The following is a 25,129-nucleotide window of genomic DNA, read 5'->3' on the forward strand; positions in this document are numbered from 1 at the left end:
GTGTCTCCCAGGAGAGAGGAAGGTGGTGTGGGTTCACCTACGGTACAGAAGCACTTCACTTTCATGACATCACTCATAATCCCTTGTGTTCCCTTAGGAAGTCAGTGAGGACTGTCGTGATGGAGCTAACAGGTACACAGGTAAATGAGGTAAGTCAACGAGGTAAATGACGTACAGCTTTAACACAAGAGGTCTGTTGATACATATGTACTGTACATGGACTCATTTGGTAAATCATCTCTGTGTGCTAAATTCTGAAAAACACTATACACACACAGTTCAAATGTTTGATTACGCACGCAGACACACATACACGCATACACACACAATCTACTGAAGGCTATCCAGCAGTATATATTTTCAGAATCGCAGTCATTGACCCGTTTCCAAAGCATCTCTGGTCCTGCCATTGAATTCCCGGAATCAAGAGGAGAGGGCCGTGCCACGGAAAGCTGAGTGCTAGCTGAGCGAGAGAAAACACTGCTAGTGCCAACACTGGTGTGTGTGTGTGTGTGAGGTTTATACACTTCTACTTCAATGTCACACTTCAGTGTTAATATGACTAAAATATAACACTTACAACATGGTAACAAAAATATATAATATAAACAGTGTATAGTGAGAGTGAGCGAAGTATGACTGGAGGACAAGGGCCTCCTGGAGATCAGGGGGTTTAGTGGTGCCTGGAGCCCAGCTCTGTGGGACAGACATCAGGGTGAGACATCCCCAAAAGACCCCAATAACGAGCCTCTGTGGGCCTGGGGATAATGAGCACCTGTGATGGAGGCGAGGGTGTGTGTGTATGCTCGCCTGTCCGTCCGTGCGTGCTTGCCGATGTACAGGAGTGTGTGTGAGTGCTTCTCACTTTAATTACACCGTGTATATAATCCCGTTAGCTGGTGGCTAACCTCTGAGAGGCTAATAACAAAGGACCAGTGGGAGAAGGCATGCTCCATTACAGTGTGGAATCCCCTCTCCACTCAGGCCGCTAAGAGCCACTCAGCAGACACAATGAGATTAGGGTTCTAAATCTGTGGAACACAGAGGAACACTGGGACTGTGGCATGTGCTAAGCCCACCCTCGCTGAGAGGAGAAATGACATTCTTTAGCCGGAGAGGAAAAACTAACTTGGGGATAATGACATAGATGTAGAGTTGACAGAATGGAGTGGGAAAATGGCCCGGTTTAGTTTAAGTGCAGGGAAAATGACATTGGAATAAAAAAAATGGAAAGCATAGAACGTACTGGAGAAATGATAGCCGTTGAGTGTAGTGAAATGAAGTGTAGGGAACCTGGATTAATTCAATTTTGTCATTATAGCACATGGAAATGACTCTGGTTTAATGGCATGCTGTAGAACTAGACTGTATAGAATAGACTGGAAATGACACATTCCTTGATTAATAAAGCCCAGGGGGAAAGACAACGGGCTAATCTCTTTTGGACTAATCTCTACGATACTTAATGGACCAGCCAATATGGCGAGCTAATTGAATGGCTGCTGTGTTCTTAGCAACAGAGTAGAATGAGAGAATGTGATGTGGTAAGCAACAAAGGACTGAACATTCTAAAATATCCAGATAGCCCCGAGAAAGATATTCAACTGGCTATCCGACTATGTAGTTCTGTATGGTGATGTCCATCTATGTTCTAACAGGTGTTGCATAGTCACATGCAATGGCACAAAGAAACAGATTCTAAATGAAAACAACAGAACTGGATTGACTGACACTTCCTTGATTTCATCTCATGTGGTCATGAAGGAAAGGAGATGAGGGGAAGACAGGAATATTTCTCTGTCTCAGTTTCTTTTAGTCTCCCTCTCTCCCTCCCCCCTCGCTCGCTCTCTCCTCACCAGTAATAGACCCAGGCATATTTGTGATAAAAGTCCACCACACCCAGGGGAGTCCCACAGACAGAAGCATTACAAGTAGGTACAGTACTGTACACCCCAGACCTCCTCTAACCCTCATCTCTATCTGCCTTTGGGCAAACACCTGGGCCTTCTCCATAGGAACAGAGACGGAGGGTGGTGAGTGTGTGAGGGGATTGTGCAGACTGGCAGAGATGGGCTTTGCTGTGGCTCCTCTCAGGGATTTGACATTCTTAGATAAAGCACCCCAGTCCCACGCCCTCTCCTCTCTCCCTCCTGCTGTGTATGGCCTGAGGGGGCAGGAGACGACACACACACACACACACCCACCCATAATCAGTGTCAAAAATGACTCCCTATTGTTTTGTGCACTAAATAGGGAATAGGGTGTTTAGTGCACTAAATAGGGAATAGGGTGTTTAGTACACTAAATAGGGAATAGGGTGCCATTTAGGACATAACCTAGTCTGTGTGGCATCTATTATTTTACATCATAGATATTTCTCTGAGTATCTGGTCACAGACACCACTTATGATAATAAACACTGCCTACTCTAGATTGGGTGTAAGCAAACATTTTGTGCCGCAATCTACCAAAGCCTTTTCCATGACGACATTCTTCTGACCCAAGAGGTACTGCCAGAGGCTGATCTCTGTCTGGCCGATCTCTGTCTGGCCTCTGCTCCATGTATGTGTACAGTACAGAGGTGTGGGTCTCCAAGACCATTGATATTTCCATCTCATTCTATACTTTTTTTAAATATTGATTTAAATACTATATAAATGAATTGTACACAGAAAAAAGGTATTTATTTATGGGCCTTGCAATGAAAATGTTAAATCCTACAGGAGTACCCTGATATGCCCATCTTCATACATTTTTACGAGAAGACCATAAGAATGATCTCCCAACAGTAACAACACTATCTCCACACAACACTGGTTTCAATATGACATCACATTTATAAAGACAGGCTTTTCCAGAGGCTTGACTGTGTCACACACACTCCTCTATATCAGTCACTATCTGTCCCCCACTCTTATACACACACATGCCTATATGTCAGTCAGCTATATGAAAGACAGTCATTCATTGACATGGTAGACATTCATAGAGGAGGGCCCCAGTGACTCCTAAATGTGCATGAGGGGTAGGCTGTCTGTTCATTTATCCTGTGTCTGTCTGTTTGTCTGTGTGTGTGTGTGTGTGTGTGTGTGTGTGTGTGTGTGTGTGTGTGTGTGTGTGTGTGTGTGTGTGTGTGTGTGTGTGTGTGTGTGTGTGTGTGTGTGTGTGTGTGTTTGAAGGCCAGTTTGAAAGGCAGTCTCTCAGGTGCGGTCTGTGTTTGCATAGCAGATGAAAGGTCAGGGGGACCTGAGGGAGTTCCTCTGTTTCTCCTTTTTTTTCTGACCCCGGGGTATTTTACTGAGGAAACACACATTTACACATCTCAATGGACACGCACGCAAACACACACACACACAGTGCTCAGAGAGAGCCCCAGTCATTTATAGCGAGGGCCTCACGTACACAGTGGGATCTGTGTTTAGTCGTGTTTAGCCATGTTTAGCCGTGTTTAGCGCTCCATTTGGGGACATATAAATCAGCCGTTGTCTGAGAGAAGCCTCCATTACTGGAACGAGAGGCCCCCAAGCGGTCTGTCAGTCAAAACTAAAGCGTCCCACCTCCTGCTTTTGAATGGCTAATTACAGAGACTCCGCTCAACTCAAACTCAGCTCCCAGACAGCTAGCGCCGCTGCCCGCTAGGATAGCGCACTAACGCTAACACGGTAGCCATTTTACCTGAGATAAACAGCAAATATATTTTTTAAACGGCTTGCCGGGCTTTCCCCCTCACTCAGCCCACCCTCCTTCCCCTCTGCACCCCTCCCCCACCCCCCCCACCCAGAAACGTCTTTCCCGGTCCCGAGTGACAGCAGTGTGCTTTCGCTCAGAGATCAACAGCAGAGGAGAAAAACAGGAATGCTAAGGCTAGGCTAAGATAGCCCTCTGGCTAACCTCTCCATACCTGCCATAGATTAATCAAACAGAGAGTTAAAGGGTGAGCCAGGCTGAACTATAAACCGTGGGGCCAGGATGAGTAATGTTTTTTTAAGTAGTGAGAATAAAAAGTGGAGGAAACAGACACCTCTGGCCAGCTCACATACACATTATAGAGCAGGCCGCATCTGGCCTTCATGAATAAAATATAGGAGGAAGAGATGAAGAAATAATGAACAAAGGAAATATTATCCCTCTCTATATGAATGTACACTAGACCAGAAAAATCACACAGGCCTCTCACAGTATCTCTGTTCTCTCGATGACAAACAACATGCACAAACATTAATGAGGGGAAGTCCCCTAACCGACAGCCCAGCCTGGCCACAGATAAGATGCATAATATTTACCAATCTGACATTTGACGATGCTGCACTTAGTTCATCCAAAGTACACATGTACCTCATCTACCACTTGCTGAGTCTCTGGGTCCACAGACTACTTTCTTGGTTTCCATAATATTAGGCAAATTTGTCATTTGAGTGTACTATCCCTGACTCAGCACAATAAGACACGTACTGTTGCTAAAAACAACTTTTAACCCCACCATCATTTACAAACATCATCAAATGATGAAGACTCTTGACTGACAACCCCTGTTGTAACTAAAGCGCTGAGTTCGTGAGAACCACCATAGCTCACAGACCTTCAGAAGGGCCATATACCCACCCAGAGATATGAATAATTCATTTGACGCGTGCATCACTCTTCCCAGTAGACCGTGGATAGCGTCCATTATGTGGTGCGTGTATACATTACAGCATGTATAAAGTGTCAGAAGCTTCCGGAAATCAACGGTGGGTGGCAGGCGCTGGCGGGAAGCGGAGGCAGGAAGGGATGGACTGACTGACACCGGAGCACATTAGACAGACTAGAGAGTAATACTGTATAGAGAGAATCACTCAGGGCTCTAGTAATGCTAGGGGACAGGCAGCAGCGCTGGGAGAGCATCAACTAGCATTAGCGGCATAAAGAGACACTGATATATTAATAGCATTAGCTGGCACTGGGACATGCAGTGCATTTAGACTGATATCTGCCAAGAACAGTATTGTCAAAATGGTATACTTTAGAAACAAAAATGTAATTGTAATATTCTATTATCTGAACAGATGTTAGTATTCGAATACTTGCAAGAGTATTCATGTAGATGGAATTGAAATTATGGAATTAAGTTAGTTAAATGAGAAGGACCAATCTGCATATAGTTGTTGAAGATAAGGAGAGAAAGCACAGCAACATTTCCTGGCTAACATAGCTGGCTAACATAGCTGGCATCTTTACATCAATTTGATGCAGTATGGCATCTATAAGTTTATCTAATTAGCTTGAGCCTGTATGGCTACCCTCTCTCTTCCTCTCTCTCGCTCCGGTGTCAAACTCACCAGGAAGAACCTCTCCTCCCAAGACCTACCAGCTGCGCAGCAAGCAAGTTATCAAGTTTAATAAAAACCATTTTAAACACATGCATTGCGACTATCCGAATATCACCCCTAAAAACGTTCATGTTATTATTTGAATAGTGAGTATTTAAAAGTATTTAAAAGTACCCATCACTAATCATAGTAAACAAAATGTAGCCCATTAATAGCTGGATATAGAGACCTAAAGGGCCTGCATGACCCCCAATGAATTGAAAAACTACACCATGTCCGGGCCAGTAGAAATTCAGTTCGGGACAGTAGATTTTTGGCCAACTAGGCCAGTGAGAAAAATGTTGGACCCTTCACCAGCAACAAAACTGATCCCAGTTTGTAAGGTAAGTGTCCCTTTAAAACTGTACCAGTTTTGAACCTTGTGGTGATGGTATGAGTACACCTCGTATTGGACCTTATGGGGAGTGCATCTACAGTGTGAGCTCTGTATGGTTCTACTCAGATAGGAGTAATGGTTAAGTACTAAATCATTAAATATCTAATGATGTCATGATATTACCCACATCCCAGAGCCGTAAGAGAGCTAATGAACAGTGTTAAAGAGTGCCTCACCAAACGAGCCCCTACTGTAAACAGTGACGGCAAGGGACCATCACTTTTCAACGTCAGACAGTCTACACCACTCAAAATTCACACGCGCACTCACAAACGCGCGCTCACACACACACACACACACACACACACACACACACACACACACACACACACACACACACACACACACACACACACACACACAACTAATACAGTAATCCACACACAGTTGGAACTCATCAGTCGACACACACATCATCACACACTCACAATGGGAACTTCAAATCAAGGCAAACAGACACACACACACACTATAATGACACCACAAACACACTGACCCACACTTCCAACCATACAGAAGTTTGTAAATGAGGTTTCTTTGTTTAATCATAATTTATAAAGGAAGGCTCCAGCAACAATCACCCTGACCTCAGAACCTGAGAAAAATACTGAGAGAATGTACACACACACATACACACACACACACACACACACACGAGACACAAATGATCCCACATTCTTATTACAGCCCGTCTACCGAGTTAGTAAATAATGTCTAATCGGGCGATAAGGTGCCCCTAGACGACAGAGATAGATGGGTGTGTATGTGTGTCTGTGCGCATGTATACACTACCGGTCAAAAGTTTTAGAACACCTACTCATTCAAGGGTTTGTCTTTATTTTAATATTTTCTACATTGTAGAATAACAGTGAAGACATCAAAACTATGAAATTACACATATGGAATCACGTAGTAACCAAAGAAGTGATTATTCAAATAGCCACCCTTTGCCTTGATGACAGCTTTGCACACCCTTGGCATTCTCTCAACCAGCTTCACCTGGAATGCTTTTCCAACAGTCTTGAAGGAGATCCCACATATGCTCAGCACTTGTTGGCTGCTTTTCCTTCACTCTGCAGTCCGACTCATCCCAAACCATCTCAATTTGGTTGATGTCGGGGGATTGTGGAGGCCAGGTCATCTGATGCAGTGCTCCATCACTCTCCATCTTGGTAAAATAGCCATTACACAGCCTGGAGGTGTGTTGGGTCATTGTCCTGTTGAAAAACAAATGATAGTCCCACTAAGCGCAAACCAGATGGGATGGCAGAGTGCTGTGGAACCCATGCTGGTTAAGTGCATCTTGAATTCTAAATAAATCACAGACAGTGTCACCAGCAAAGCACCCCCACACCATAACACCTCCTCCTCCATGCTTTACGGTGGGAAATACACATGTGGAGATCATCCGTTCACCCACACCACGTCTCACAAAGACACAGCAGTTGGAACCAAAAATCTCAAATTTGGACTCCAGACAAAAGGACAAATTTCCACCGGTCTAATGTCCATTGCACGTGTTTCTTGGCCCAAGCAAGTCTTCTTCTTATTGGTGTCCTTTAGTAGTGGTTTCTTTGCCGCAATTCGACCATGAAGGCCTGATTCACGTAGTCTCCTCTGAACAGTTGATGTTGAGATGTGTCTGTTACTTGAACTCTGTGAAGCATTTATTTGGGCTGCAATTTCTGAGGCTGGTTACTCAACTGAACTTATCCTCTGCAGCAGAGGTAACTCTGGGTCTTCCATTCCTGTGACGGTCCTCATGAGGGCCAGTTTCATCATAGTACTTGAAGGTTTTTGCGACTGTACTTGAAGAAACCTTAAAGTAATAATGATCTGTCGTTTCTCTTTGCTTATTTGAGCTGTTCTCGCCATAATATGGACTTGGTCTTTTACCAAATAGGCCTATCTTCTGTATACCCCGCCCCCTACCTTGTCACAACAGAACTGATTGGCTCAAACGCATTAAGAAGGAAAGAAATTCCACAAATTAACTTTTAAGAAGGCACACCTGTTAATTGAAATGCATTCCAGGTGACTACCTCATGAAGCTGGTTGAGAGAATGCCAAGAGTGTGCAAAGCTGTCATCAAGGCAAAGGGTGGCTATTTGAAGAATATCAAATATATTTGGATTTGTTTAACACTTTTTTGGTTACTACATGATTCCATGTGTGATTATTATAGTTTTGATGTCTTCACTATTATTCTACAATGTAGAAAATAGTAAAAAAGAAAGAAAAACCCTTGAATGAGTAGGTGTTCTAAAACGTTTGACCGGTAGTGTATGTCTTTGTGTTTATGTACTTACAGTATATGTGTATGTGCACCTGCATAAGCATGGGTGTGTATGTTTGTGTATTCCTGTCTGTGTGTGTGGTCATGGCATTGTGTGTGTGTAATCCTGTGTGTGTGTGGTTATGGAAGTTTGTTTGTCTGCTATAAGTATACCATAGGGTGGGAGCTAGCACCTTAGTAGCAGCAGGAAGTGCATAAATCAGCAGTGTAGGCCCATCACTCTGTAAATCAACACTAGTGCACTCATTACTCTGTGTGTGTGTGTGTGTGTGTGTGTGTGTGTGTGTGTGTGTGTGTGTGTGTGTGTGTGTGTGTGTGTGTGTGTGTGTGTGTGTGTGTGTGTGTGTGTGTAAATCACCATACGGTGTGAGGTAGGGGAAAATCAACACCTCCCAAAAAAAAGAGAGGGAAGAAGGGAGAGACTCTCCTTTCATCATGTTTCTAAATGCTATGTGCATGCCTGAGAGTGTCCTGGTCTACTGTGTGTGTGTCTGACCTGGCGGTAGGTGCCCTCCATCAGAGTGTCTAGGTTCTTTAAGGGGGCGGGGGTCTTGTCTTTGAAGAGGGTCAGGAGACGGCGTTGGGTGGCTCTGAACTGGACCGCCCGCTCTGACAGGAGGTCCTGGTACTTCTCTGCACTCACACGCAGCTACACGCACGCACACACACACACACCACACACACAAAGAATGTTTTTCTAATACTGCAGGCAAAAGCTGTACCTACAAACACAACACATGAATGTGTGTGGGCCGTTGTGTCTGTGTTCAACACACACCTCAAAGTGGTGGTGGACAGTCTCAAAGTACTCAGCCAGAGGTATAGGGCCTGCAAAGCTGATTCTGAAGTCAAAGACTCCCTGCTTGGCAAAGTAGCGGTCGAAGCGCTGCACCAGCTCCTTAGCCACCAGCCAGATGTCCTTGAAACTCTCACTCTGGATACGGTAGCGCTCTGGAGAGGGTAGAAAAGGGTGGGGGAGTAGAGAAAGCTCAACTCCACATCAACCAAGTGCTAGAGGATGCTGCGTGTCTGTACTCACGGGAGGTCTTGGGAGGCCATTACAGTGACTCTAGGCCCTGAGAGGATGTGGAAGGCCAGAGCGTTTCCCTCCTTGTCCTCAGACTTCTCCAGAAAGTCTACAACACAGAGAGGGACATTTAGTGAGAACAATAGGAACTAGAGTCCATTGGTTAAGGATACAGATATCTGTCGGGTATATGGCACATACATGAAAACAGTCCCCTGAAACACCACAATAACCCATTATTCACACACAGACTTAACGTTCTCACGGACCAGTACAGTGTGGACTCTAGTGGTGGGATGTCAGGCAGAGATATGGTATGGGTTCCCTACCACACACACACACTGTCTCTGAGGTTCTCAGGGGCCAGTATAGTGGGGTCTCCATCGGTGAGATGTCAGACAGAGATATGGTATGGGTTCCCTACCACACACACTCTGTCTCTGAGGTTCTCAGGGGCCAGTACAGTGTGGACTCTAGTGGTGGGATGTCAGGCAGAGATATGGTATGGGTTCCCTACCACACACACTCTGTCTCTGAGGTTCTCAGGGGCCAGTATAGTGGGGTCTCCATCGGTGGGATGTCAGACAGAGATATGGTATGGGTTCCCTACCACACATACTCTGTCTCTGAGGTTCTCAGGGGCCAGTACAGTGTGGACTCTAGTGGTGGGATGTCAGGCAGAGATATGGTATGGGTTCCCTACCACACACACTCTGTCTCTGAGGTTCTCAGGGGCCAGTATAGTAGTCGGTGGGATGTCAGACAGAGATATGGTATGGGTTCCATCGGTTCTCAGGGGCCAGGATGTCAGTGGTGGGATGTCAGGCAGAGATATGGTATGGGTTCCCTACCACACACACTCTGTCTCTGAGGTTCTCAGGGGCCAGTATAGTGGGGTCTCCATCGGTGGGATGTCAGACAGAGATATGGTATGGGTTCCCTACCACACATACTCTGTCTCTGAGGTTCTCAGGGGCCAGTACAGTGTGGACTCTAGTGGTGGGATGTCAGACAGAGATATGGTATGGGTTCCCTACCACACACACTCTGTCTCTGAGGTTCTCAGGGGCCAGTATAGTGTGGACTCTAGTGTTGGGATGTCAGGCAGAGATATGGTATGGGTTCCCTACCACACACACTCTGTCCATGAGGTTCTCAGGGGCCAGTATAGTGGGGTCTCCATCGGTGGGATGTCAGACAGAGATATGGTATGGGTTCCCTACCACACACACTCTGTCTCTGAGGTTCTCAGGGGCCAGTATAGTGGGGTCTCCATCGGTGGGATGTCAGACAGAGATATGGCATGGGTTCCCTACCACACACACTCTGTCTCTGAGGTTCTCAGGGGCCAGTATAGTGGGGTCTCCATCGGTGGGATGTCAGACAGAGATATGGCATGGGTTCCCTACCACACACACTCTGTCTCTGAGGTTCTCAGGGGCCAGTATAGTGGGGTCTCCATCGGTGGGATGTCAGACAGAGATATGGCAGCTTATCTCTCCTCAGGACGCCAGCCAAGGTGAACAGAGCACATCACATTGTTCTTTATCTGCCCACAGAGTAGCACAAACACACACACACACACACACACACACAATCTTCAAGCATCTAATCTGGGACAGGGGTCCTGTGTAGTAGGAGACGCCATGCCCAGGTCCAGATAATGACTGATAGTCAGAGCTGCTTCCCAGGGCTGAGACCTGCTCACCAACAGCAGGTAGACTAGATTCCCACACACACTATCAACAGCATCAATACATACCACTCACTCTCCATTCCAGGGCAAATACATGCCACTCACTTTCGTGCAGTTGACACTATCGAAGACAAGCAGACTTAAAACTTAACCCCTATTCTCACAGAACACCACTCTCCCACTATCCCTGGGTGTACAGGGAACCAGTGGAGAACAGGTCATGTAGATGTCTATGGTACAGACCAGGTTCTGGGGTGACTCAGGTAGATCTCTATGGTCTGTTACCTGGGAAGACCTCGCTGAGGTTGACGGGCGGTTTGTTGGTATCCACGGTGATCTTGTACTTGGCGTTCTTGGAGGGGGCAGAGGGGCAGCAGACTAGATGGAGGGGCAGGGAGAACTTACACTGGGCCACCCTCGGGATGCCTGAGAGGGTGAATGTGAGGAGGTTTTGTGAAACGTGCAGCTCCTTAAAAATTGGAGAGACAAATCTTTGAATGAGACAATGTGCTCTATCACGGGTGCGTGTGTGGTTAAGACATGGCTCTGATGGAACGGGGGCGTGTGTGGTTAAGACATGGCTCTGATGGGACGGGGGTGTGTGGTTAAGACATGGCTCTGATGGGACGGGGGTGTGTGGTTAAGACATGGCTTTGATGGGACGGGTGGGTTGGTGTGTGGTTAAGACATGGCTCTGATGGGACGGGGCGTGTGTGGTTAAGACATGGCTCTGATGGAACGGGGGCGTGTGTGGTTAAGACATGGCTCTGATGGGACGGGTGGGAGTGTGGTTAAGACATGGCTCTGATGGGACGGGGGCGTGTGTGGTTAAGACATGGATCTGATGGAACGGGTGGGAGTGTGGTTAAGACATGGCTCTGATGGGACGGGTGGGTGTGTGGTTAAGACATGGCTCTGATGGGACGGGTGGGTGTGTGGTTAAGACATGGCTCTGATGGGACGGGGGCGTGGGTGGTTAAGACATGGCTCTGATGGGACGGGTGGGTGTGTGGTTAAGACATGGCTCTGATGGGACGGGTGGGTGTGTGGTTAAGACATGGCTCTGATGGGACGGGGGTGTGTGGTTAAGACATGGCTCTGATGGGACGGGTGGGTGTGTGGTTAAGACATGGCTCTGATGGGACGGGGGCGTGGGTGGTTAAGACATGGATCTGATGGGACGGGTGGGTGTGTGGTTAAGACATGGCTCTGATGGGACGGGTGGGTGTGTGGTTAAGACATGGCTCTGATGGAACGGGTGGGTGTGTGGTTAAGACATGGATCTGATGGGACGGGTGGGTTGGTGTGTGGTTAAGACATGGATCTGATGGGACGGGTGGGTGTGTGGTTAAGACATGGCTCTGATGGGACGGGTGGGTGTGTGGTTAAGACATGGCTCTGATGGAACGGGTGGGTGTGTGGTTAAGACATGGCTCTGATGGGACGGGGGCGTGTGTGGTTAAGACATGGCTCTGATGGGACGGGGCGTGTGTGGTTAAGACATGGCTCTGATGGGACAGGTGGGTGTGTGGTTAAGACATGGCTCTGATGGGATGGGGGCGTGTGTGGTTAAGACAAGGCTCTGATGGAACGGGTGGGAGTGTGGTTAAGACATGGATCTGATGGAACGGGTGGGTGTGTGGTTAAGACATGGTTCTGATGGGACGGGTGGGTGGGTGGTTAAGACATGGCTCTGATGGGACGGGGGCGTGTGTGGTTAAGACATGGCTCTAATGGGACGGGTGGGTGTGTGGTTAAGACATGGCTCTGATGGGACGGGGGCGTGTGTGGTTAAGACATGGCTCTGATGGGACGGGGGCGTGTGTGGTTAAGACATGGCTCTGATGGGACGGGGGCGTGTGTGGTTAAGACATGGCTCTGATGGGACGGGGCGTGTGTGGTTAAGACATGGCTCTGATGGGACGGGGCGTGTGTGGTTAAGACATGGCTCTGATGGGACGGGTGGGTGTGTGGTTAAGACATGGCTCTGATGGGACGGGTGGGTGTGTGGTTAAGACATGGCTCTGATGGAACGGGGGCGTGTGTGTGGTTAAGACATGGCTCTGATGGGACGGGTGGGTTGGTGTGTGGTTAAGACATGGCTCTGATGGGACGGGTGGGTTGGTGTGTGGTTAAGACATGGCTCTGATGGGACGGGGGCGTGTGTGGTTAAGACATGGCTCTGATGGAACGGGGGCGTGTGTGGTTAAGACATGGCTCTGATGGGACGGGTGGGTGTGTGGTTAAGACATGGCTCTGATGGGACGGGTGGGTGTGTGGTTAAGACATGGCTCTGATGGGACGGGGGCGTGTGTGGTTAAGACATGGCTCTGATGGAACGGGTGGGTGTGTGGTTAAGACATGGCTCTGATGGGACGGGGGCGTGTGTGGTTAAGACATGGCTCTGATGGGACAGGTGGGTGTGTGGTTAAGACATGGCTCTGATGGGACGGGGCGTGTGTGGTTAAGACATGGCTCTGATGGGACGGGTGGGTGTGTGGTTAAGACATGGCTCTGATGGGACGGGGCGTGTGTGGTTAAGACATGGCTCTGATGGGACGGGTGGGTGTGTGGTTAAGACATGACTCTGATGGGACGGGTGGGTGTGTGGTTAAGACATGGCTCTGATGGGACGGGTGGGTGTGTGGTTAAGACATGGCTCTGATGGGGGGGGCGTGTGTGGTTAAGACATGGCTCTGATGGAACGGGTGGGAGTGTGGTTAAGACATGGATCTGATGGAACGGGTGGGTGTGTGGTTAAGACATGGCTCTGATGGGACGGGTGGGTGGTTAAGACATGGCTCTGATAGGACGGGGGCGTGTGTGGTTAAGACATGGCTCTAATGGGACGGGGTGTGTGTGGTTAAGACATGGCTCTGATGGGACGGGGGCGTGTGTGGTTAAGACATGGCTCTGATGGGACGGGGCGTGTGTGGTTAAGACATGGCTCTGATGGAACGGGTGGGTGTGTGGTTAAGACATGGCTCTGATGGGACGGGGCATGTGTGGTTAAGACATGGCTCTGATGGGACGGGGGCGTGTGTGGTTAAGACATGGCTCTAATGGGACGGGGTTGTGTGTGGTTAAGACATGGCTCTGATGGGACGGGTGGGTGTGTGGTTAAGACATGGCCCTGATGGGATGGGTGGGTGTGTGGTTAAGACATGGCTCTGATGGAACGGGGGCGTGTGTGGTTAAGACATGGCTCTGATGGGACGGGTGGGTGGGTGTGTGGTTAAGACATGGCTCTGATGGGACGGGTGGGTGTGTGGTTAAGACATGGCTCTGATGGGACGGGGGCGTGGGTGGTTAAGACATGGCTCTGATGGAACGGGGTGTGTGGTTAAGACATGGCTCTGATGGGACGGGTGGGTGGGTGTGTGGTTAAGACATGGCTCTGATGGGACGGGTGGGTGTGTGGTTAAGACATTGCTCTGATGGGATGGGGGCGTGTGGTTAAGACATGGCTCTGATGGGACGGGTGGGTGGGTGTGTGGTTAAGACATGGCTCTGATGGGACGGGTGGGTGTGTGGTTAAGACATTGCTCTGATGGGACGGGTGGGTGTGTGGTTAAGACATGGCTCTGATGGGACGGGTGGGTGTGTGGTTAAGACATGGCTCTGATGGAACGGGGGCGTGTGTGTGGTTAAGACATGGCTCTGATGGGACGGGTGGGTTGGTGTGTGGTTAAGACATGGCTCTGATGGGACGGGTGGGTGGGTGTGTGGTTAAGACATGGCTCTGATGGGATGGGTGGGTGTGTGGTTAAGACATGGCTCTGATGGAACGGGGGCGTGTGTGGTTAAGACATGGCTCTGATGGGACGGGTGGGTTGGTGTGTGGTTAAGACATGGCTCTGATGGAACGGGTGGGTGTGTGGTTAAGACATGGCTCTGATGGGACGGGGGCGTGTGTGGTTAAGACATGGCTCTGATGGAACGGGGGCGTGTGTGGTTAAGACATGGCTCTGATGGAACGGGGGCGTGTGTGGTTAAGACATGGCTCTGATGGGACGGGTGCATATGACATTTAACCATGGATGTAGGGAGAAAATGCCCTCTTTTTTTCCTTTTTCTTGTCACTCCTGTTGGCTGTGATAAGTACCTATTGGCAGTCTATTGGAAATGAGATTCTCTGTGTTTCATGCTTAGGAAGTGTTCGCTTCAAAATATCCCCAAAGGCAAATTACATCTGATAGAAAATCCCCTTAAAAACACTTTTCCTTCAGACATTTCCTCTTAAACCCCATCACATTCAATAACATGATTGAGATAACTTCATGCATATTCACTACACTGAAGCCAATCTGTGAGTGAGACTCAACACAAACATCTCACATAACCGAGTTGTGGATGTTTTTGGAGGATCTCTGGTTAAGGGAACTCCTAAAACAGCACTGGGGAACATTACAGGCCGAGGTACCCAACCATAACTCTTCCAGAGTTGGCTGAAGATGCTGAGCTGGCTAGAAGCCTGGCTGGAATAACAGAGAGACACCGAGAGAGAGCAAGAGACTGCTCAGGGGGAAATTCCCTTTTTACTCTGTTTTCCATCCTTTCACAAGAGAGAAAAGAGAAATAGCGAAACGTTTGGGAAAGGTGATAAAGAGAGAGAGATTAATAGAAAGACAGACGGAAAGGGAAGGAAAGAGAGAAAAAGTGTTCAAGCTGAAGCATAGTGGAAGAGTCGCTCGCTCTCGAGGAAGAGAGCTGAGAGAAAGAAGGAAGAAGAGAACGCGCAGGGTCTTTTCCAGGCCCATCACTAGCCAGTGAGAGTATAATCCTTCCCTGTTATGTCTGGCCAGGTAACCTAAGCCGTGTACTGTAGGGGCTTTACATCGCCCTGGCTCATGTAGCAGCAACCACTAACATATAGGTGCAAAATCACAGCCTTAGGGACTCAGAGTATAGACAAGGTGTTCTCCCTACCTCCTTCTCTTCAGTTATCCTTCCCTCGCTTCTTTTTCCCCCTTTCCTTTCTCCGTCTCTCACTCTAACCTTCTCTTCCCCTCTTTTTCTTGTCATTGTGTTTTTCTATAGAGTAACCTGTAGATGTGGCTTTTTAAAAGCATCTTTAAACGGTGCAAACTCATATTGAGGCGACTGAAGGGTGTCGAATCGAGAGGACGTTTGACCACAGTCACACTGTTGGCCCATAGACTCCTAGAATATTAATGTGATGGTTAAACAATCTTCAAATGCTTTCAATGGGCAACTAAACCCAATTGCTGCAGGATCAGCTAAACTAAATGTCCTGCCGTCAATGAGGGGTGTGGTCGAAAGAAACGGGAGGAGGGGGGGGGCTGAAGTTGAGGGAAAAAACTGGAGGGAGAAAAGAAAGGAGTGAGAAGGAGGGAATGATAGCAAGAGAGAAGACGGCGACCAGAAAGAACTAGCGGAAACATTTTTCCCCTCTCAGGTTCCCAGCCGCCATTGACTAGTCGGCACTCTCTAAAGACAAACAGAGTGTGTGTGTGTGGTTAGGAAGAGGGGGACGCCCTGCCTGTAAATCTAAACTGGTCCCACCTCTTCACACACCGTATCCCAGACACCCTGTGTATTCTCAGGCAGCCACGGCAGAGTTACGACCCTCACTCGCCACAATGATTTACCTGCATGGGCTGTGTGTGTGTATTATGTCTCACCTGAGTTGTCATTGTTGCCCTCTGTTGGCCAACTCCTGGTCGACACACCTGACCTCACTATGGGGTCACTGGTAGATATGAGGCCTATGAGGGTTTCTGTAGTAGTTATGAGAGTGGGCTACTTTTCTCCAAAGTATGTAATATCATTTTCCCTAAAATCTTTGCTTTTAAGCGCACACACAGCAACATGTGCTGTCAATCATCTTCTCTCAATGGATAATGGAAGTAGTCTGGAACCTCAGCAGCCTGATTACACCAACACTAGTCATTCTGCATGATTTCTCACTGAGTGTGTGTTAAGTCTCTCTGACCACTCTGTTTATTTGACCTCAGGGCGACTGTAAGGGATCCCGTTCATTGTGCAGCTGCAATGATGTCATCGATGCGATGAAACGTGTGTGTGTGTGTGTGTCACTGATCAAAAGGGAGGACATCTACTGTATCAGAGCACATATGAACAGACAGAGGCACGGACAGACAGAAATAAACACACGCTACTCAGAACTAGACACCCCAACTATTTAGCCGTAACATGTAGCCTGTGTTTGTGTGTGTGTGTGTTTTGAGTACATGCAAGTGCATAAGTGTCTGCATGTGTACGTGGCGTACCCATGTGTACAGTATGTGTAACCAAAACTGTGTATGTGAAACTATATGTGTGTGTGTGTGTGTGTGTGTGTGTGTGTGTGTGTGTGTGTGCGCGCGCATCTCTCTCTAGCAATATCGAGTTGCGCGGGAACATAAACATTGGGCTGTGGGCTTTTCCTGTGCTTCCCAGAGCAGATCCCAGTCTACTTACCTGCAGGGTTGAGCTCTTTCATATGGGCCAGCAGCAGAGCAGGGGAAACACAAACACAACACAGTCACTTTAGAGGGCCCTGGCTCAGGGCACGTAAACACTGGAGCCTACTCATTCACTTTACACACACCCCTGCCCTTCATTCCTCCCTCACTAGTTCTTCCCCCGCTTTAGTCTCTCCCCTCTCCTCTCGTTTCCTTCCGTCTCTCTCCCTCCTCTGTTCCACCTCTCTCGTCTCCCTGTTCTCACCTCCCTTCCTCTCATCTCTCTGGAAAGTGGAGTCCTCTCCTTGTGTCTTCTCCTTTATCTGCACCAAATGAAGACCTGGACGGGTGAAAGTAGACTCCTGTTGATGCACCCCATCCACACATAAGTAATCTCAGTCACTGTCTGTCTCTTTTATTAAATGTGTTCTCAGAAGTCAAAAGCTCCACCTTAGACAGACAGCAGGCTTGAGACTGACAATAGACAATGAGACAGACAGAATAACAGAACAGACCTTCTAGGCTTAAGTACCAGACTGACAGAATATAGACAGTCTAAAAACAGAGACATCGACTACTGTAGCTACAGACGGCCAAGAATAACCGACAACCAGCCAAACGCATTCAGCTTAACATCAATTCAGGAGACAGAATGGTCCTAGTCAGCAAAATCTATTATCAGCCAGCTGTGGACTGATTCATTCTATAATGATTCAATTTGAAAAAAGGTGCACATTATTCAAAAAATGATTCTGCCAAACTGCTGTTATTGAAATAATCAATGACACACATTCAACTACACAATCACCTACACAGCCATTCGTTTGACAGTGAGTGAAGTTAATTAAATGCTGGAGGACTCAAGGTGGTGCTGAATGTGTTTCATTGACTGAGGAATGAGCTCTACACTGAATCATGTGCCACTGATTCCTCTAGCAGTCTAGCAGCACAGTCCATGAGGGCCAGATTGAGAATGAAACTGCAGCATGCCCCCTGAGCTGTGCTTGTGTATTTCATGCTTTGTTAGCTCTGATGAAAGCCAGCCACCTCCCTCCCTCCATTGGCTGGGTGTAGCCACACTGGCTGCTGAGGAGAGGGAGAGGGAGAGGGAGAGGGAGAGGAGAGGAGAGGAGAGGAGAGGAGAGGAGAGGAGAGGAGAGGAGAGGAGAGGAGAGGAGAGGAGAGGAGAGGAGAGGAGAGGAGAGGAGAGGAGCTGAAGAGGAGAGGAGAGGAAGAGGAGCAGAGTGGAGAGTAGAGGAGAGGGAGAGGAGATGAAGAGTAGAGGAGAGGAGCTGAAGAGTAGAGGTGAGGAGCTGGAGAGGAGAGGAGCTGGAGAGGAGAGGAGCTGAAGAGGAGAGGAGCTGAAGAGGAGAGGAGAGGAAAAGGAGCAGAGTGGAGAGTAGAGGAGAGGGAGAGGAGCTGAAGAGTAGAGGAGAGGAGCTGAAGAGTAGAGGAGAGGAGAGGAGCTGGAGAGGAGAGGAGCTGGAGAGGTGAGGAGCTGGAGAGGAGAGGAGCTGGAGAGGAGAGCGGGGCAGAGATTTAGCACAGGTCAAATGGAACTGAACACAGGACAAATATACAGATAGAGGGGAAATAGAAAGAGATATGCACACAAACAAACACACACTACACGTAGAGGCTGGTGTGATTAAAAATGAATGTGAAATCATTGAGACAGTGGATGGCCCCCAACATGGCCCTACTACATTAGATAGTGGACAGTGGGAGAGCACTACCGCAAATCCCTTTGATGGGAGTGTAAGACAGTAACAGAGTTGTAATCGTTGCCTCTGGGTGCAGTGGCAGAAAGAGAGAAAGCTGAATTCCTCCCATTCCAGCCAGGCATTCAGAGGAGAGGAGTGGAGGAGAGTGCTAATGAAGATTAACACCGCTCTGTCTAACACCTAGCCAGCGGGCCAACACATCCATACACACACTGACACACACAGAGAGAAATATAGTCCACTAAACAGTCATATATCCACAGGTGTGTGTGTGTGTGTAGCCTGTGTAGCCTCCCTCCTTCCCCTGCTCATCTCTTCTCTCTGTTACTGTGAACCCTACCTGTGATCTAAGTAATGTCTTACCGATCAAAACACAGGGCAGCCATCTCTGGAAGGTCCTGTGAAAAACTCCAGACTCCTCTCTTTCCACCCCCGCTATTTTTAGCATCACAATAAAATTACAAAAAAACGCCTCAATATTTCCAAGCCATTTCACATTTAATGTGCTTTCAGGGAACCTTTCCACAAGACGCTGCCAACACAGACAGTCCAAGGGAAACAATAGTACAAATGCCGCTTTTTTTTTGTGAGCCGCTTTGAATCAAATGAAATAATAAAACCCCATGACATTTTAATTGAAATAAAGAGGGGTTTTGTTGGTTCGAGGGGAGAGTAATGTCTTCCAGAAACACATACTGCCGTGAACCAGATGCTTCGAGGGATACAGTTCAGTCCTCTGTTACCCATTCAGTGGTTTTAAAGGGTACAGGGCTGCTACAGGCAGATGTCAGTACTGTTACAGCCAACGATCAGCGGTGTTACTCTCAGTCCATCTCGTAACAGACACACGTCAGTACTGTTAGCCAGATGTCAGAGCTGTTACAGACAGACGTCTGTGGACGTAAGATAAGTCACAGGCAGGGAAACGTAAAAGCATCAATTCATGAGAGAGATGAGGCAAGTGTGATATATTTCCGACAGGTTGTCGAAAGACATGAGATGTTTAAGAGGTTGTCAGTGTGTGTACCTGCAGGAGAACTCTGAGATACGGCCACGTCTCCTGTCAGGTCTGTTGGTGGATACGGCCCAGTCAGGAAGGCAGAGAACGCCACCACAGAGGTAGACCCAACACCTGTAAAAAAATATTTTTAAAAAACATAATAATAACACCGTTTTAGACATACAGTCAAAACACAGACACATGACGACTCAGCACTGTAACAAGTGTGGAAAGGACAGGAAACAGTATTCTCAACACTCAGACTACCCAGGCCTAAAAACATACACCCAGTCACATACTCTCAGTCTCACACATGGTTACACGCTCAAACATCTCAACCAGAGGTGAAGACAGCAGGGTTAACAACGTTAACCAGACAACTCTTAACACACACACAGAGAAAGGGTGCCTGTGGCACAAAGAGGAGGGTGATGATTTGAGTCCAGTTCTAATACCCTAACAGAGTCAGAGAGGGAAGGTAGATGGGGAACAAAAACAGCCTGGGAGGAAAGGCCAGATTTCAGCTAATGGCTTTGGTGAGAGGTCGAGCCAAGTTACACACACAAGTTACACACAGCCCTGTTTGAATGGGCACACCGACCATGCGTCAGGTGGTGTGGTAATGGGGCGTGACGTATGGAGCCCAGAGCAGAGTAGGCCCAGCACAGGTGACTGAGCCAGGGGTGTGTGCCAGGATTCCCCACTACACACATATCAAGCACTCTGTATGTCTGTGTCCTGCTCTCTCTCTCTCTGTCTGTAGTGAAGGGATTTCACAGACCATCTCGCCCTCTTTTCATTTTCATTGTCAATCTGTCTGTCTTTCCTTGTCTGAAACCTGCCAACCATGAAGAGTTTTCAGTGGTGTAAAATACTTAAGTAAAAATACAATGTACATTCCAAAGTAAAATAGTGTACTTTCTACTCCATACATTTTCCCTGACACCCAAAAGTACTTATTACATTTTTAATGCTTAGCAGGATTAGAAAACTGTCCAATTCACACACATATTAACCCAAACATCCCTGGTCATCTCTACTGCCTCTGGTCTGGCTGACTCACTAAATACAAATGCTTTGTTTGTCAATTATGTCTTTGTGTTGGAGTGTGCCCCTGGCTATCAGTCAAAAAATACAGATACAAATGGTGGTGTCTGGTTTGCGTAATATAAGCAATGATTTATACTTTTACTTTTGATACTCAAGTATATTTTTGCAATTAAATACATTTTATATTTAGTATATTTAAGTATATTTAGAAACAAAAATACTTTTAGACTTTTACTCAAGTAGTATTTTATTGGGTGACTTTCACTTTTACTTGAGTCATTTTCTATTAAGGTATCTTTACTTTTACTCAAGTATGACAATTGGGTACTTTTTCCACCACTGAGAATTTTACCACGTCAGTGAGGTGACGCGACACCCACACTGCTCAAACCTTAGGCAAATGCACCTTTTTTGGACCATTGGTTTTCTTATACGATTATTTACACAATTATTTACACAAGTTATTTTACCCATTGGTCAAAAGATGCGTTATTGATTGGACACCCTACTAAATTAAATTGAGGTGGTCTCATTGACACTTTCACATTTTTTCTAGGTTACATTTATTATTATTCTAATTAATTGGGGTCTTTATGTGGACAGTCTAGTGAAAATGTAAACTGGCTTCTTCATTTTGTTTGGGGAGAAAATAAAACATCAGAATAATTCAATTACTGGATGCAATGTAGTACTCTAGCTTACTGTAGTACTCTAGCTTACTGTAGTAGTCTAGCTTACTGTAGTAGTCTAGTTTACTGTAGTACTCTAGCTTACTGTAGTACTCTAGCTTACTGTAGTAGTCTAGCTTACTGTAGTAGTCTAGCTTACTGTAGTACTCTAGCTTACTGTAGTAGTCTAGCTTACTGTAGTACTCTAGCTTACTGTAGTACTCTAGCTTACTGTAGTAGTCTAGCTTACTGTAGTACTCTAGCTTACTGTAGTAGTCTAGCTTACTGTAGTAGTCTAGTTTACTGTAGTAGTCTAGCTTACTGTAGTACTCTAGCTTACTGTAGTACTCTAGCTTACTGTAGTAGTCTAGCTTACTGTAGTACTCTAGCTTACTGTAGTACTCTAGCTTACTGTAGTAGTCTATCTTACTGTAGTACTCTAGCTTACTGGAGTAGTCTAGCTTACTGTAGTAGTCTAGCTTACTGTAGTACTCTAGCTTACTGTAGTACTATAGCTTACTGTAGTAGTCTAGCTTACTGTAGTACTCTAGCTTACTGTAGTAGTCTAGCTTACTGTAGTAGTCTAGTTTACTGTAGTACTCTAGCTTACTGTAGTAGTCTAGTTTACTGTAGTACTCTAGCTTACTGTAGTAGTCTAGCTTACTGTAGTAGTCTAGTTTACTGTAGTACTCTAGCTTACTGTAGTAGTCTTGCTTCCTGTAGTACTCTAGCTTACTGTAGTAGTCTAGCTTACTGTAGTACTCTAGCTTACTGTAGTAGTCTAGTTTACTGTAGTACTCTAGCTTACTGTAGTAGTCTAGCTTACTGTAGTAGTCTAGTTTACTGTAGTACTCTAGCTTACTGTAGTAGTCTAGCTTACTGTAGTAGTCTAGTTTACTGTAGTACTCTAGCTTACTGTAGTAGTCTTGCTTACTGTAGTAGTCTAGCTTACTGTAGTAGTCTAGCTTACTGTAGTAGTCTAGTTTACTGTAGTACTCTAGCTTACTGTAGTAGTCTAGTTTACTGTAGTACTCTAGCTTACTGTAGTAGTCTAGCTTACTGTAGTAGTCTAGCTTACTGTAGTAGTCTAGTTTACTGTAGTACTCTAGCTTACTGTAGTAGTCTTGCTTCCTGTAGTACTCTAGCTTACTGTAGTAGTCTAGCTTACTGTAGTACTCTAGCTTACTGTAGTAGTCTAGTTTACTGTAGTACTCTAGCTTACTGTAGTAGTCTAGCTTACTGTAGTAGTCTAGCTTACTGTAGTAGTCTAGTTTACTGTAGTACTCTAGCTTACTGTAGTAGTCTTTCTTACTGTAGTAGTCTAGCTTACTGTAGTACTCTAGCTTACTGTAGTAGTCTAGCTTACTGTAGTACTCTAGCTTACTGTAGTACTCTAGCTTACTGTAGTAGTCTAGCTTACTGTAGGCTATTTGGAATATGAAACAACTGAACTAGGTCGAGCTAGTGGACTATACGAGCTAGTTCCAGATCTCCATCCCTGACCTCATCCATCAAGTTCGGTCTGACTACTAGACTACCATTCATTCAACATGCCTTGTTGCCGTTGGTGACCTGACTATAATCACATCATTAGCAGCCTACTGTTGACATACAGAGATATCAAGAAGACAGATGAAGAATTGATTCATTAACACAGGCCTACTAATATTTAACAGTCTAACATAACTTCCCGTCAAGGAAGGTTTTAGCGCAATTAGGGGCGTTTTTTTTTTTAGATCTCTGTTTGATGTCAAGTTACACCCATTGATGGTCGCCGTTGGTCCGTGGCCGTTAATGTTTCCCATTGGGGACGACAGTTGTTGACAACTGTAGTATTGTAGCGAACTCTAACCCTTTTCCTAACCTCATTCTCCTAACATGCCATGCTAATTTAGATAACCTGCCACGTTAATTCTCCCAACATGCCACGCTAGTTATCCTAACCTGCTATGAAACAAATCATCTGTGTTGAAAAACCATCAATCTCATAAAACCGGAACTGACCAATCACAGGCACCAATGAGCGTTTCCTGATATTCAGGAGCACCCACATCAAGAAACACCCCAAATTGCAGTCTGCAATTACACCATATTGGTATTTTAGGAGTGTTATTCGTACCAGCGTACTTTGACCTCAAAATGCGTGCAGGTTGGCAGGTCGTTTGTTTCCCTCTTCTCCATCTCTCTCGTTGTATTCTTCTCTGTCCCCGGCTCTTCCTGCTGACACGGGGCCCAGGGGGGTAGTGTGTTCTGTTGCACCAACTCCAACTCCAACAACGTCGGACAAGAATCCTCAACATGAGCACACACAGCGCCAGAGAGGAGAGACGGTGGCTGAGTGGAGAAAAAAAGGAAGAAACAGATTACGAGGGGAGAGAGCGTCAAAGGAAGAAAAATTAAGGAGTGGGAGAAGAGGCAGACAAACCAAAAGGGCCGGCACTTTCTCTGCGCTCCGTCAGACGCTCTGACAGCGTGACGAGCCCTCTCCCTCCATCACTCTCCTTTTCAAAAACGGGGGCAGGCTTGCTTTTAACCCCACGACCCTGCGAGCAAATAGTGACCAGACAGTCTAAGTGTTACCACACCATTAGCACCCAGCGTAGAACAACAATAACAACAAAGGAACAGGACACAAATCCCCCTCGTATCTCCTTCCCCCCTCTCCTTCCTTCTCCCACTCACTCCTTCCCTCGGGGCCTGAGTTAAGCGGAAGACATTTCGCTTTGACCTTAGGTGGCCTCGGCCACCCACCCCTGGGAGAATACGGGTCAAGAAGGGTCGGCAGGGTAATGCACATCACACACTGAGAGCAAGAGAGGGAAAGTGTGTTGAGGGTGTTTGGGGTGCAAAGAGTGTGCGCGCTCCACTGAGAGAATCATTGTGTGTGTGAGCATGTGTGAGACTGTGAAAGAGACTGTAAAAGAGAGAATGTTTGTGCATGTGTGTGAGAGAGTGTGTGCAAGAGTATTAAACGGTGTAGTGTTTTAGTGTTAGGGTGTGTGTGTGGGGGCACATACTGACACTTGCAGAGACCCATTAGGGATCTCAGGTGAAGATCAGCAGGGCGCTAAATGGCCACCTTTGACCTTTTGGGGTCAAGACTTAGGTCACGTTCCCGTGTAGGGTCTGTTAGAGCAATCCATTCAAAGCCTCTCTGCTGTACGCTAAAATTCTCTCTACGAAGCAGGACCATCAGATAAGACTCACTTTACATACACTACCAGTCAAAGGTTTTAGAACACCTACTCATACATTGTTAAACAAATCCAAATATATTTGAGAGATTCTTCAAAGTAGCCACCCTTTGCCTCGATGACAGCTTTGCACACTCTTGGCATTCTCTCAACCAGCTTCATGAGACAGTCACCTGAAATGCATTTCAATTAACAGGTGTGCCTGTTAATGCCTTAATGCGTTTGAGCCAATCAGTTGTGTTGTGACAAGGTAGGGGTGGTATACAGAAGATGGTATTTTACCAAGTCCTTATTATGGCAA

At 46.8% G+C, this 25,129-nt stretch overlaps 1 pseudogene; it reads right to left on the reverse strand.

The window, feature by feature from the left end:
- Positions 1-25,129, reverse strand: part of LOC115142231 (protein PTHB1-like) — a 159,976-nt pseudogene that overhangs the window by 75,877 nt on the left and 58,970 nt on the right.

This window comes from Oncorhynchus nerka, linkage group LG14, assembly GCF_034236695.1.
Source record: "Oncorhynchus nerka isolate Pitt River linkage group LG14, Oner_Uvic_2.0, whole genome shotgun sequence".
NCBI classification, from domain to species: domain Eukaryota; kingdom Metazoa; phylum Chordata; class Actinopteri; order Salmoniformes; family Salmonidae; genus Oncorhynchus; species Oncorhynchus nerka.